Below are 11626 nucleotides of genomic sequence, written 5' to 3' on the forward strand. Positions count from 1 at the left end.
GTACAATGGGCTAAATGGCCTTCTTTTGTGCACTTCTACAATTCTGATATAATCCTGAGTCTCCTCAAGTAATAAGGTTCAAAAGTAACTATTTTATAATCATATATACTTCAACAAAATGACAAGATTAATTGATTATTAATTACTAAATAATTAATTTACTAAATAAAGTACTATTACATTTGAGCTATACTCCTTTATATCCAAATACAAACACCAATAAAACACCAAAGACAGTTTTATACAATGATTATACTTTTCCCTATCCATAGTATAAGAAGACATTTCTGCATCACCTGTCTAGACCACAGAAGTATACTGGGTGAAAGTGAGGACTGTAGATGTTGGAGATTAGGGTCGAGAGTGTGGTGCTGGAAAAGCACAGCAGGTCAGGCAGCAAATGAGGAACAGGAAAATCAACATTTCAGGCAAAAGACCTTCATCAGTAATGAGGTTGGGAGCCTCAGGAGTGGAGAGATAAATGGGAGGGGGTTGGGGCTGGGGGGAAGATAGCTGAGAGTGCAATAGGTGGATGGAGGTGGGGAGTAATGGTGGTAGGTCCGAGGGGAGGGTGGAGTGGCTAGGTGGAAAGGAAGATGGACAGATGGAACATGAAGACGGAGTTGAGCTGGAAGGTTGGAACTGGGATGAGGTGGGGGGAGGGGAAATGAGGAAACTGGTGCAGTCCACATTGATGCTATGGGATTGGAGGGTCCCGAGGAGGAAGATGAGGCATTCTTCCTCCAGGTGTCGGGTGATGAGGGAGCAGCGATGGAGGAGGCCCAGGACCTGCATGTCCTTGGCAGAGTGGGAGGGGGAGTTGAAATGTTCGGCCATAAGGCGGCACCTGCACCAACCAACCCCACCACCCTGTGGCTGAACACTGACGACTGGAGGAAGAACGCCTCATCTTCCTCCTTGGGACCGTCCAACTCCATTGCATCAATGTGGATTTCACCCGATTCCTCATTTCCCCTCCCCCCCCCCAGCCTTTATCAGTTCCAACCTTCCAGCTCAACACCACCCTCATGTCCCATCTGTCCATCCTCCTTCCCACCTATCCACTCCACCCTCCCCTCTGACCTATCACCATGACCTCCACCCACCTATTGCACTCTCAGCTACCTTCCCTCCAGCCCCACCCCCTCCCATTTATCTCTCCGTCTCCGAGGCTCCCAGCCTCATTCCTGATGAAGGGCTTTTGCCCGAAACGACAAATTTCCTGCTCCTCGTTTGCTGCCTAACCTGTTGTGCTTTTCCAGCACCACACTCTTGACACAGAAGTATACTGGGTTGTTCTCACAATCCTCTTTATTCCTATTGATGTTTTCACAATGTTATCTGCAAAGCAACGAACAGTCTTTACTTCACTGGCTAATCAGTTGGACATGGAGATCTTTCCTTTGCCTTTTAGAATTATTTCCTTAAGTGACTCTGAATGTCAGGTTTTTTTTTGCCTTTCTTTTGACAATGAAAGGGAATACACAACAAAGGAGACAGAGGGCTGATGTTGGAGCTGTCTCCTGATGGTTTCAGTTTGATTGTCACTCTCAGGGTTTGTGTTAAGCTGCAGCCAGACTCTTCAAAAAATTGTTAATACGCTAAGGATCCCTAAATGTACAACAGATGGTGTCGATGTTTCTGTATTCACTGTGCAAAAGAAAGAACATTGTCTCACGTGCATCACTTAGCTTTATTTTTACAAGTTGTAAACAAACTCCATGATTTTAAAAAAACATTGTCAATTTTCCCCAAAATAAAAAGATGGAGTAATATGTGCACATACAACTTGTATTCTAAGATTCTGAATTAACCTGAAATTATATGGGTAATAGATAAAAATATTGTTGAGCTCCCCATAAAGAATATTAAATACATTAAGTTCTCTCTAACACGGTAGTTCCGTTCTCGTACGATCCCGTGTTATAAGAAAATTATGTAATAGCAGCACCATTTAAACTAATTGGGCCAGAATCACGTTATAACCAATACATGCTTTAAAGGTTCGCGCTACAGAAACAGTGTCCCCGATTCGTCAATCGCATCATAGTGATTTTGCGATAACAAAACACACGTTATAGCACAATGACCTGTAGTAAATGTAGTCAAAACAGATCGCACTGATTTGTTTCCCTTATTTTTCTGCTTTGTACCTAAAATTCTATATCTTTGTACCTCAGGTAGTGCTGTAAGTGGTTACTTGTAACCTTTTGACTGTGCATATGAGAGTACATGTGTCAATAAAGCTCATTCAGTTCAAATCCAGACATTAGTGACACTGGAGGTCATCAAATCAGCCTTGAGGACTCCAATATTGAGTTCAATAACTTTCGGCCTGAGTACTTTCTTCCATGTCCTTTACCCACCCCCACACCCCAGTATGGGCTGCTTTCAGAACAGCAAACCTATTTTCACTGACATTTGGTCCCTATTATCAGCTCGTTCCCTGGCACACCATTATCCATCCTTTTTTCAGTCAATTCTTTTTCTCTCCATCTGGGCTCCATCTTTCATCCCTTTACCCCCATATCCCCACCCCGTGTTTTCAGCATGCATACCACCTATTCCTTGCTACTACTAGTTCTGATGAAGGGTCACTGGAAACATTGACTCTGCCTTTTCTCCACAGATGCTGCCAGACCTTCTGAGTTTCTCCATGAAGTTCTGTTTTTGCTTGATCTTCATACCTTGAGGCTTTGAAGACTGAAGGTTCCTATCTATCCTGAACTGAATGTGCACTCCTATGTCAGGATCTTCGAGAGCATGCAAAACATGGCCTAAAAAATAGATGGCACATAGATCAGAAGCCAATATATGGCCTGGCTTGTTGCCAGGAAAGACATGTGATAAGGCACCATTGTGCATCACTCATGTCATCATGAAATGAATGGGTGGCCCTGCTGATCTTTTCATGGAAGCCATGTTTAGACAGTACCTTCAACAGGCCTTTAATGTTTGCTGAGTCAAAAGGATTGGTTAGCTCCATGAATATCATGCAACCATTAATGGGTCCTTGTCTACCTTGGAGGGTAGACTTGATTTAATGCAGTGATCTTTAACTTTTTTAAGTACGGTGTCACTTTTTGGATTTAACTGCACCCAAGATCTACCTGAAGAAAATGTAAAATAAAAAGTTTATTCTTAGTGCTATATAAATGTATATGTACAACTGTGATTACAAGTTATCTGCTAGTGCCTTTAACTCTTGGTTGGACTGTTAAGACTGATAGTCATATACAGTCCTTCAAATAGCCCTTGATTATCTCGTTTTGGGAGAATATTATCTTACAGAGGTATGTAGAGTTAAAGTAAACTTTCACTTCAAAAGCTCAGGATGATCAGAGTAGGTATTTTTCTCTGTTTACTAGTCTCCAAAGATTGCTGTACCTTGATCTGGCTTTCCAATCTAGATCAGAAGTCCATATAGACAAGTAATGTTGTGATTATTTTCAGCAATAAACTAGACTAAATTGATCTACATTTCAAACCACAGTGAATGGAATTGTGTCACTCCACTCCACTCTTGAAGACCCTGAACCTTACTCCAAAGAATTTGAGAATTTGGTTAAATTTTCCAAATGCATCTCCTCAGTGCAGAGCCTCACATATCTTCCATCTTTGAATAAAAAAAGGATGATGGGGACCATGCGCACAAGAGTGGAATTACATAATTTACTCTGGTTTGAAATGTAAATCAGTTTAATCTCTTGCTGAAAACAACTCTTGCTAATATTCCAACTTCAGAAGAGTACAATTAGAAACATTATTTATTGTATATTATATTAAGTTCTTCCAATTTTCTGACCAGCATGTATCTTTCAACCAATACTCAAAACAAGTTTCCTGCTCGTTTACATGGTTGCAGTTTGTGGGAAGTATATGCATTGACTGCTGTGTTTTCTGCATTACAACAGTGATTAAAGCTAAAAATAGTTAGTTGATCTGAAGAACTCTGGGAAGTACCAAGACTCTGAAAGATGCTGTATAAATAAGTCTACTTGAAGGAGAATTTTATAAAATTTATTTTACAATTGGTGTGCACTCTTAAAAGTGCATTTTAAACATTTTCAAATCTACTATAGATTCCAAAGATATTTTTAAACAATGACAATTTTTTCTTAATGTGCAATTTCTGGATTAAAAGTCATCACAACAAACCAAATTCAACATCCTAAGTCAATACTCCCTGTTATTGAAGTGTTGCCTACCTAGGTCATATACAGTGTCGAGTGCCATTTTGAACTCAACCTGTAGAGAGGCACTGAGATAATCCAATACCAATAAAAGAAAAGCATCATTACAAATGCCCCCAGGAGGAAAGGAACACTGGTATAAATGGCCCATTGAAAGAGCTGTGTACATTTTTTTTTAAAAAACAAAACACTCATAACCTATTTTGCATTAATAATATAGTTGAGCTCCTGCAGTGCCCACTGATTCAATAGTTTTCTGTTCCAATCTCGGCTCAATGTTCTTTTTGCTTGTCTAATTTAGCTTCAATTATTTCTCTGTCAATGTGTGTTCTTACTCATTAGCCTTCTTACTCAAGATCATGGAAAAAACAGCTTTCACTGACAGCCCATATTCCCTAAGATTAGAAATTTATGCCCTGTGCCTCCTTGCCCTTTACTGTGATATTTTATTCAGGAGGTAGAGTAGATTATTAACTGTGCTGTTTTGTACCTTCCAAATGGCAGAACATATCATGCCAGATCACATCATTCAAACTAAAGCCAGTCACTGAACTTACTTACATAATTAACACATGCAAGAGACTGTTTACAACCGTGAAACAACATTGGGTTGGAAGTAACATAGTATAATTTCTCCTGTCTGACTTAATTTACTTTTGCTAATCTTTTCCTTTTCACATTTTTGTAAAAGATGCAATGTTGGTATCGTGGGAAGATGACTGGCCTAGTACTCCAGATACCAGAGCTAATACTCAGGGGATGAGAGTTCAAATCCCACTCGGCAGAGTATGGAATTTCCATTCAATTAATTAATTAATCTGGAGTCAATCAAGCAACAAACTGAGGTATCCATACTCTCCAAAATCAACACTGATTCTAACCTCAAAGAATTCTCACAGTATCAGATAAAATATAAGTAAGAAAACTCCTTAGTGATTATTATCCACCACACGCTCCCACTGATACGTTAGTATGACCTCACCTTGAACAACACTTGAAAAAACCTCTGAGGGCAGTAAGAATGCACTTTGGGTGGGGACTTCAATTTCCACTACCAAACATAGAAGGCGGCGCCACCTTGAACGAGCTGGCCGAATCCTGAAGGACATCTTGCAAAATGATCCCAGGCAGGTAGTGAATGAACCAAACAGAAGGAAAATCCTATTTGACCATATGATCATCAATTTCTCCCAGAAGCATTGATCCATTGATGAGGAGTACCCACTTCAATCCTTGCGTGAACAAAGTCCCATATTTACTCTGCTGGCATCCTATATCAAGTGGTGTAGCACTATCACTGCTGACTGGGACAGTCTTTGAATACATATAGCAGCTCAAAGGTGGACATCTATGAAGTTGCTTTGGATCAGCAGCAGCAAAATTATATTCAACCACAATCTGTAACCACATGGCCAGGTATATCCTTTACTCTGTCATTACCATCAAGCCAGTGTGACAACCCTGGTATGAGAGACCATTCAAGGAGTATCACAAGGACATACTAAAAAATGAGATGCCAAATTGGTAAAACAACGGTAAAGAATCGTGTGTCTGCTAAAAAGTGAAAGTGGCATGCTAAGTGGCCCCATGATCTTTGAATTAGATAATAATTCTGCAATCTTGCCACATCCAGACACAATTGTTGGTTGACAACTAACAACTAAGAAGGCACAAAATGGTCAAATAAAATATATAAATGACATATTGTGCAGAATAACAAAATAATAAATTTCTAGTTTGTTAGTGTACATTAAGTTACAAATGTCTTTTTCCAATATTTATACTACTTTGTTAGAGTTTGTTCCTTTGTAAAGTAATCAGGCACCTGACTGCTGCTACCCACCTATCTTTGAGATGAGATTACTCCATTTTCCAGCATCTGTTTTAAAATGGTAATGCCAATCCTCAATCTTTTGTCATCCATGCAGTTTATTTAATGTATTTTATTCTATTGTGATTTATTATCATTATAGCACTCATTGATACTGCCGTTAAATCCCTTTTTAGATATTAATCCAATATTTTCACTAAAAAAGGCACATGTTTGCCTGAATAGTATCTTCCATCTTGGGCTTTTTTGTGGTCATCCTCCACTCTAAGACCTCAAAATTGGCATCTGGCCTCATTTCAGGTGTCCAGCCAAGTCAGCTGTCCAATTAGACTTTGAAATTTTAGTTCATTTCAGATTTTGAGACCACTGCATCTTTTCATTCGATCCTACTTTGATTGAATGCAATGTAGCTACTGTTTTCTAAATAAGGTCATTTTTGCAAAATAACACAAGATCAATTCTGCTTGATTTCCAATCCAGAAACCTGATACCCAATTTTGAATTCTGCTTTCAGCCCAATTATGATAGTGTTTTTAAATTCAGTGTTCCCACCCCACTAAAAAATCAGTAACGTGCATCATAAAGATGGCTGCTGCCCCTCCTCCCACCCCTGCCACTGTAAAACAGCAGGGTCTGCTTTCAACTGGAAACAACTGAATGTTGATATGACAGACCTTACTGAGAAGTACCAAATTCTACAGGCATCACTTGGCCATGCATCCATGTATTTATCTTCCAGACTGCCCCCAATCTGTTTGGCTCTTCTATTGGAGAACAAAAGAAAGACTTCCTTTTGAGCTGATCTCCATCCAAAAATGCAGCTTGAATATCAATTGATCTACATTCCCAAGTATTTGTTGCTTACAATATCCTACTTTGATTGAATGCTTTTTGCAGGAGATAAATCTATTCTTATGTTTCAATCCACAAGTTTTTAAAAAATCTCATTCCAATAGTCTTGAATGAGAAGTCCTTCAGAAGACATCTTATCTGATCATATCAATCTGTATGATAGGACAGGTGTACAACCTGTGTACAACCCAAAATCTCTTGCCATTCTTGCTCTTTGACAGCTTCTAGTATCTTGCATCTAATTTTACATCACTGCCACAAAGACTTGTAGATCACATAGACTTCTCCTCCTGGTGGTGTTCCTGGTCTGAACTATATTCCTTGACCTTGTTAAGCTGTGTTGTCTAATTTCCTGCTGTCTCTTCTGTACTTTTGCTGTTGGATCCTGCCTCTTACTAATAGGATATATTTCAATGGTTCATACTGGCTTATGGGTGGCACAGTGGTTAGCACTGCTGCCTGACAGCGCCAGAGACCCGGGTTCAATTCCTGCCTCAGGTGACTGACTGTGTGGAGTTTGCACATTCTCCCCGTGTCTGCGTGGGTTTCCTCCGGGTGCTCCGTTTCCTCCCAAACTCCAAAAAATTTGCAGGTTAAGTGAATTGGCCATGCTAAATTGCCTATAGTGTTAGGTGAAAGGGTAAATGTAGGGGAATCGGTCTGGGTGGGTTGCGCTTCGGCGGGTCAGTGAGGACTTGTTGGGCCGAAGGGCCTGTTTCCACACTGTAAGTAATCTAATCTAAAAAAAATCTTTCTGGTACAGGTTTCCTCTTGGACCCACTCTTTGAGCTTACACTGCATTTTCTTGCCTTTCATCTTTGTACTTCATGCTCCCAAACCACAGACCTAACCTCCAATCCCTCATTCTTCCCTTATCCAGCTTTACAGTGGCCTTCCTTGCTCTACTGGAAGCTCCATTTCTCCATTGACTAGCCCCTTCTGGGAAATATTTGACTTCAACTTCCACTTTTGGTCATTGTCCTTAGAGACCATTGAGTCCACCTTCACAGAGCATGCCACCAAGACTCCCCCCTCCAGTTTTGTCCCTATAACCCTGAATTTCTCATGACTAATCCATCTAGCCTGCACACCCCTAGACACTATGGGCAATTTAGCATTGCCAATCCACTTAACCCGCACATCTTTGGATTGTGGAAGGAAACCCACACAGACAAGGAGAGGACATACAAACTCTACACAGGCAGTTACCCAAGGCTGGCATTGAACACCAGTTCCTGGTGCTGTGAGGCACCAGCGCTAATCACTGCCTACGATTATCTCCTTCTGTTATCAGTAGGAAATTTGGCTGATGGTCTAAGTTCAATCCCTGTCTACTTTTCCTTGACTTTATCTACAATTATTTTCTTGTCTATACTATACATTATTGTCAACTGACTAAATCTAGTAGCCAAATCTACAAAATGTAATGTGAAGGTCTTTTTTAAATCCCCACTTTTAAATCCACAGCCACTATCTCACTGAATTCCTTCACTAAGGGTAGTCTTAGTGTAGGCCATGACAATGCCCTGTAGTAAACTTTTACAAATCTCACATCTATCACTTATCGCTTCTATGTGCTTATTGTAATCTTCATCTCTTTTTCTTGCAACCCCTACCAAAATGTTTAACCTTTTGGGGATAGCTACGCAAGTTGCCCACATAGTTTTTGTAAGACTCCCCACAGTGTGGAAGAGGCCATTCAGCCCATCAAGTCTGCACAGACTCTCGAAAGAGCATCCTACCCAAGCCTAGACCCCCTCCGTATTCCTGTAACTCTGCATTTACCATAGCTAATCCACCGAACCTGCATAACCCCAGATGTTACGGGGCATTTACCATGGCCAATCCACCTAACCTGCACATCTTTGGACTTTGTGAGGAAATTGGAGCACCCAGCAGAAACCACACAGAGATGAGTAGAATGTGCAAACTCCACACAGCCAGTTACCCAAGGTGAGAATGAAACCCCATCACAAACACTTTGAGGCAGCAGTGTTAACCACTAAGCCACCATGCCACCCGTTTTAACACAATTATATTTTTGTCTTTTAAATTTCTGCCTTTTGAGTTTAATAAAATGTCATTAATGTTTTTTAGTGCAGGCTTATGGTTCTATTAAAGAGATTAAATAGTATCCTGATTGTGTAAGTTGCAAATTCACAGATTTTCCATTTACAATAGTTTTGTTATTTTCTTCATCAAGTTTCATCTGCAATTTTGTCGTTGATGGCCTCCTTAGGGTAGCACGGTGGCTCAATGATAGGGCAGCACAGTGGCTTAGTGGTTACACTGCTGCCTCACAGTGCCAGGGAGCTGGGTTTGATTCCAGCCTTGGGCAAGTGTCTGTGTGGAGTTTGCATATTTTTCTCTTGTCTGCATGGGTTTCTTCTGGGTGCTCTGGTTTCCTCCCATAGTCCAAAGATATGCAGGTTAGGTGAATTAGCCATGCTCAATTGCCCACAGTGTTCAGGGATGTATAGGTTGGGTGCATTAGTCATGGAAAATGTAGGGTTATAGAGGAGGGAATGGGTCTGGGTGAGATACTCAGCGGAGGATCGTTGTGGACTTGTTGGGCCTAATGGCCTGTATCCACACTGTCGGGATTACAAGGTAACCTCAGTTATCCGAGTGACATGGGTGGGGAGTATTTTGTTCGGATAATCAAATGTTTGGTTAACACAGTTTACCCAAGCATCAGGACCTTGAAATCTTGTTCAGTTAATCCGAAATTTGGATAATTGGTGTTTGGATAACTGAGGTTGCACTGTATGTGGTAATTACATTTCACTGGATATTATGTAGTGCAAATGAAACTAATGATTCTGGCTATTTTGTTCTTTTTAATAATTTTAATATGTTACCATCTCCAAATCTGGAATGGTGGAACGCTCACATTTCCTAAAATTGTTCTAATCCTTTTATTTCAAGTCAGTCTATTTCCCACATAGGTAGATGCATATCCATTGTCCCATATGGCAGAATTTAAAGACTCTGACGCCAACATATTCATATCTGGCTGAAACTTCTAACCAACAGTGGATAGCACTGCTGCCTCACAGCACCAGGGTCCCACGTTTGATTCCACCCTCTGGCGACTGTCTGTGGAGATTGCACATTCTCCCCGTTTCTGCGTGGGTTTCCTCCAGGTGCTCTGGTTTCCTCCCACAGTCACAAAGATGTGCAGGTTAGGTGAATTGGCCATGCTAAATTGCCTGTAGTGTTAGGTGCATTAGTCAGAGGGAAATGGGTCTGGGTGGGTTACTCTTTGGAGGGTCAGTGTGGACTTGTTGGGCCGAAGGGCCTGTTTCCTCACGGTAGGGAATCTAATCAATACAATGCCATCACTTTGAATCATATGTACATTTTCTTCTGGTGAATTTTCCATTTCATGTTGAGTTTAGTATAGTCAGTGAGTACATTTGGGACAGTTCAGGCATAATGTTACTTTGAATCACATCTGAAACATTGATTGATTTCATCCTGGGTATTTCTGGAGTTCATTCTTTTATTGTAAGTCTCATGTTATCTTTTATTTTTAAAATTGTAAAACATTTCTGTCCTCATTTCTGTTAGTCAAAAGATTTCTTTCATACTGTCACCTATGGACTGTATCTAATTGGTCTCACCATCTTATTACCATTGTGTCATTCATATTTTGATGCTTGGTCAATAGCCCTATTTGTGCCACGAAACCTCTTGGAGTGGAATGCCTTTCATAGATTATTTAAGTGCTTCTGATATATTTTACAGCAATGTGTGTTTCTCTGCAAAATTAACTCCCATTAAAATTTAAAGTCTGCCTAAACTTTATACTTTGGCACAGTTTAATAACTTATTGGGGAATTTCCAAATATAATTTCTCGATTAGTCTTGATTAAATCTATGGGATTCCATTCTTCTAAGGAAATCTTCACGGATTCTGAATTTGTCAATATCTGACAATGCCTCATAAGCAGTTTTCAGAATAATCTTCAATAATCTTAAATAATCTGCAATTCTGGGGAAAAAGAATTGCTTCTTATCCTACTTTAGTAAAATAGCGATAGAGCCAAGACCCTACCTTATTGCCTTTGCAGTAAGGAAGTGTCTTGAGTCCACATGGTTACTTCACTCTTCCACTGGTTATAAGTCTTGCATTTCAAAAGCCAGAGTGGGTTTGATTCAGCCACCTCTGTAAAGTTTTCTCCAAATCACTGTTTGGTTTGGGTAATGCTTATTTTTCAATCTTTGACTTACAAACAGCTGACTGTCTTCTGCTACCGCTGTTAAATATTAACGGTTGGTGAGATAGAGCCCAGACTATAATTTTCTAGTCAGAATTTTGTTTTAACTTACACAGCACAAAAATCCACATCCCCTACCCCCAAACAAGTTCTCACCTAGTTATCCAATTCATTAATATCTAACATTTTTCCTTATTCCATTTGGTCTCAAACATCTCTTTGAAACTCAACTGGATGTTAACAAGAAGTGGATTGTTTGCTGTTGATTATACATTATTGAATACTATTTTGTACTCCTGATTTTCTGAAGCATTCTGTGTCTCCATGCAGAACAATATGGGTGACATTCTTCCTTGGACTAATAAGTGGTAAAGTGACATTTACATCACACCAATGCCAGGTTATCAGAGGAATCTAATCATCTTCCCTTGATTTTCAATCACTTCTTGATTCCACAAATCCTGCCCACCATCTACAAGACACAAGTCAGGAGTATGAAGGAATACTATCCCAACCAACCCCCACCC

This window comes from Chiloscyllium punctatum, chromosome 48, assembly GCF_047496795.1.
Source record: "Chiloscyllium punctatum isolate Juve2018m chromosome 48, sChiPun1.3, whole genome shotgun sequence".
Taxonomy (NCBI): Eukaryota; Metazoa; Chordata; class Chondrichthyes; order Orectolobiformes; family Hemiscylliidae; genus Chiloscyllium; species Chiloscyllium punctatum.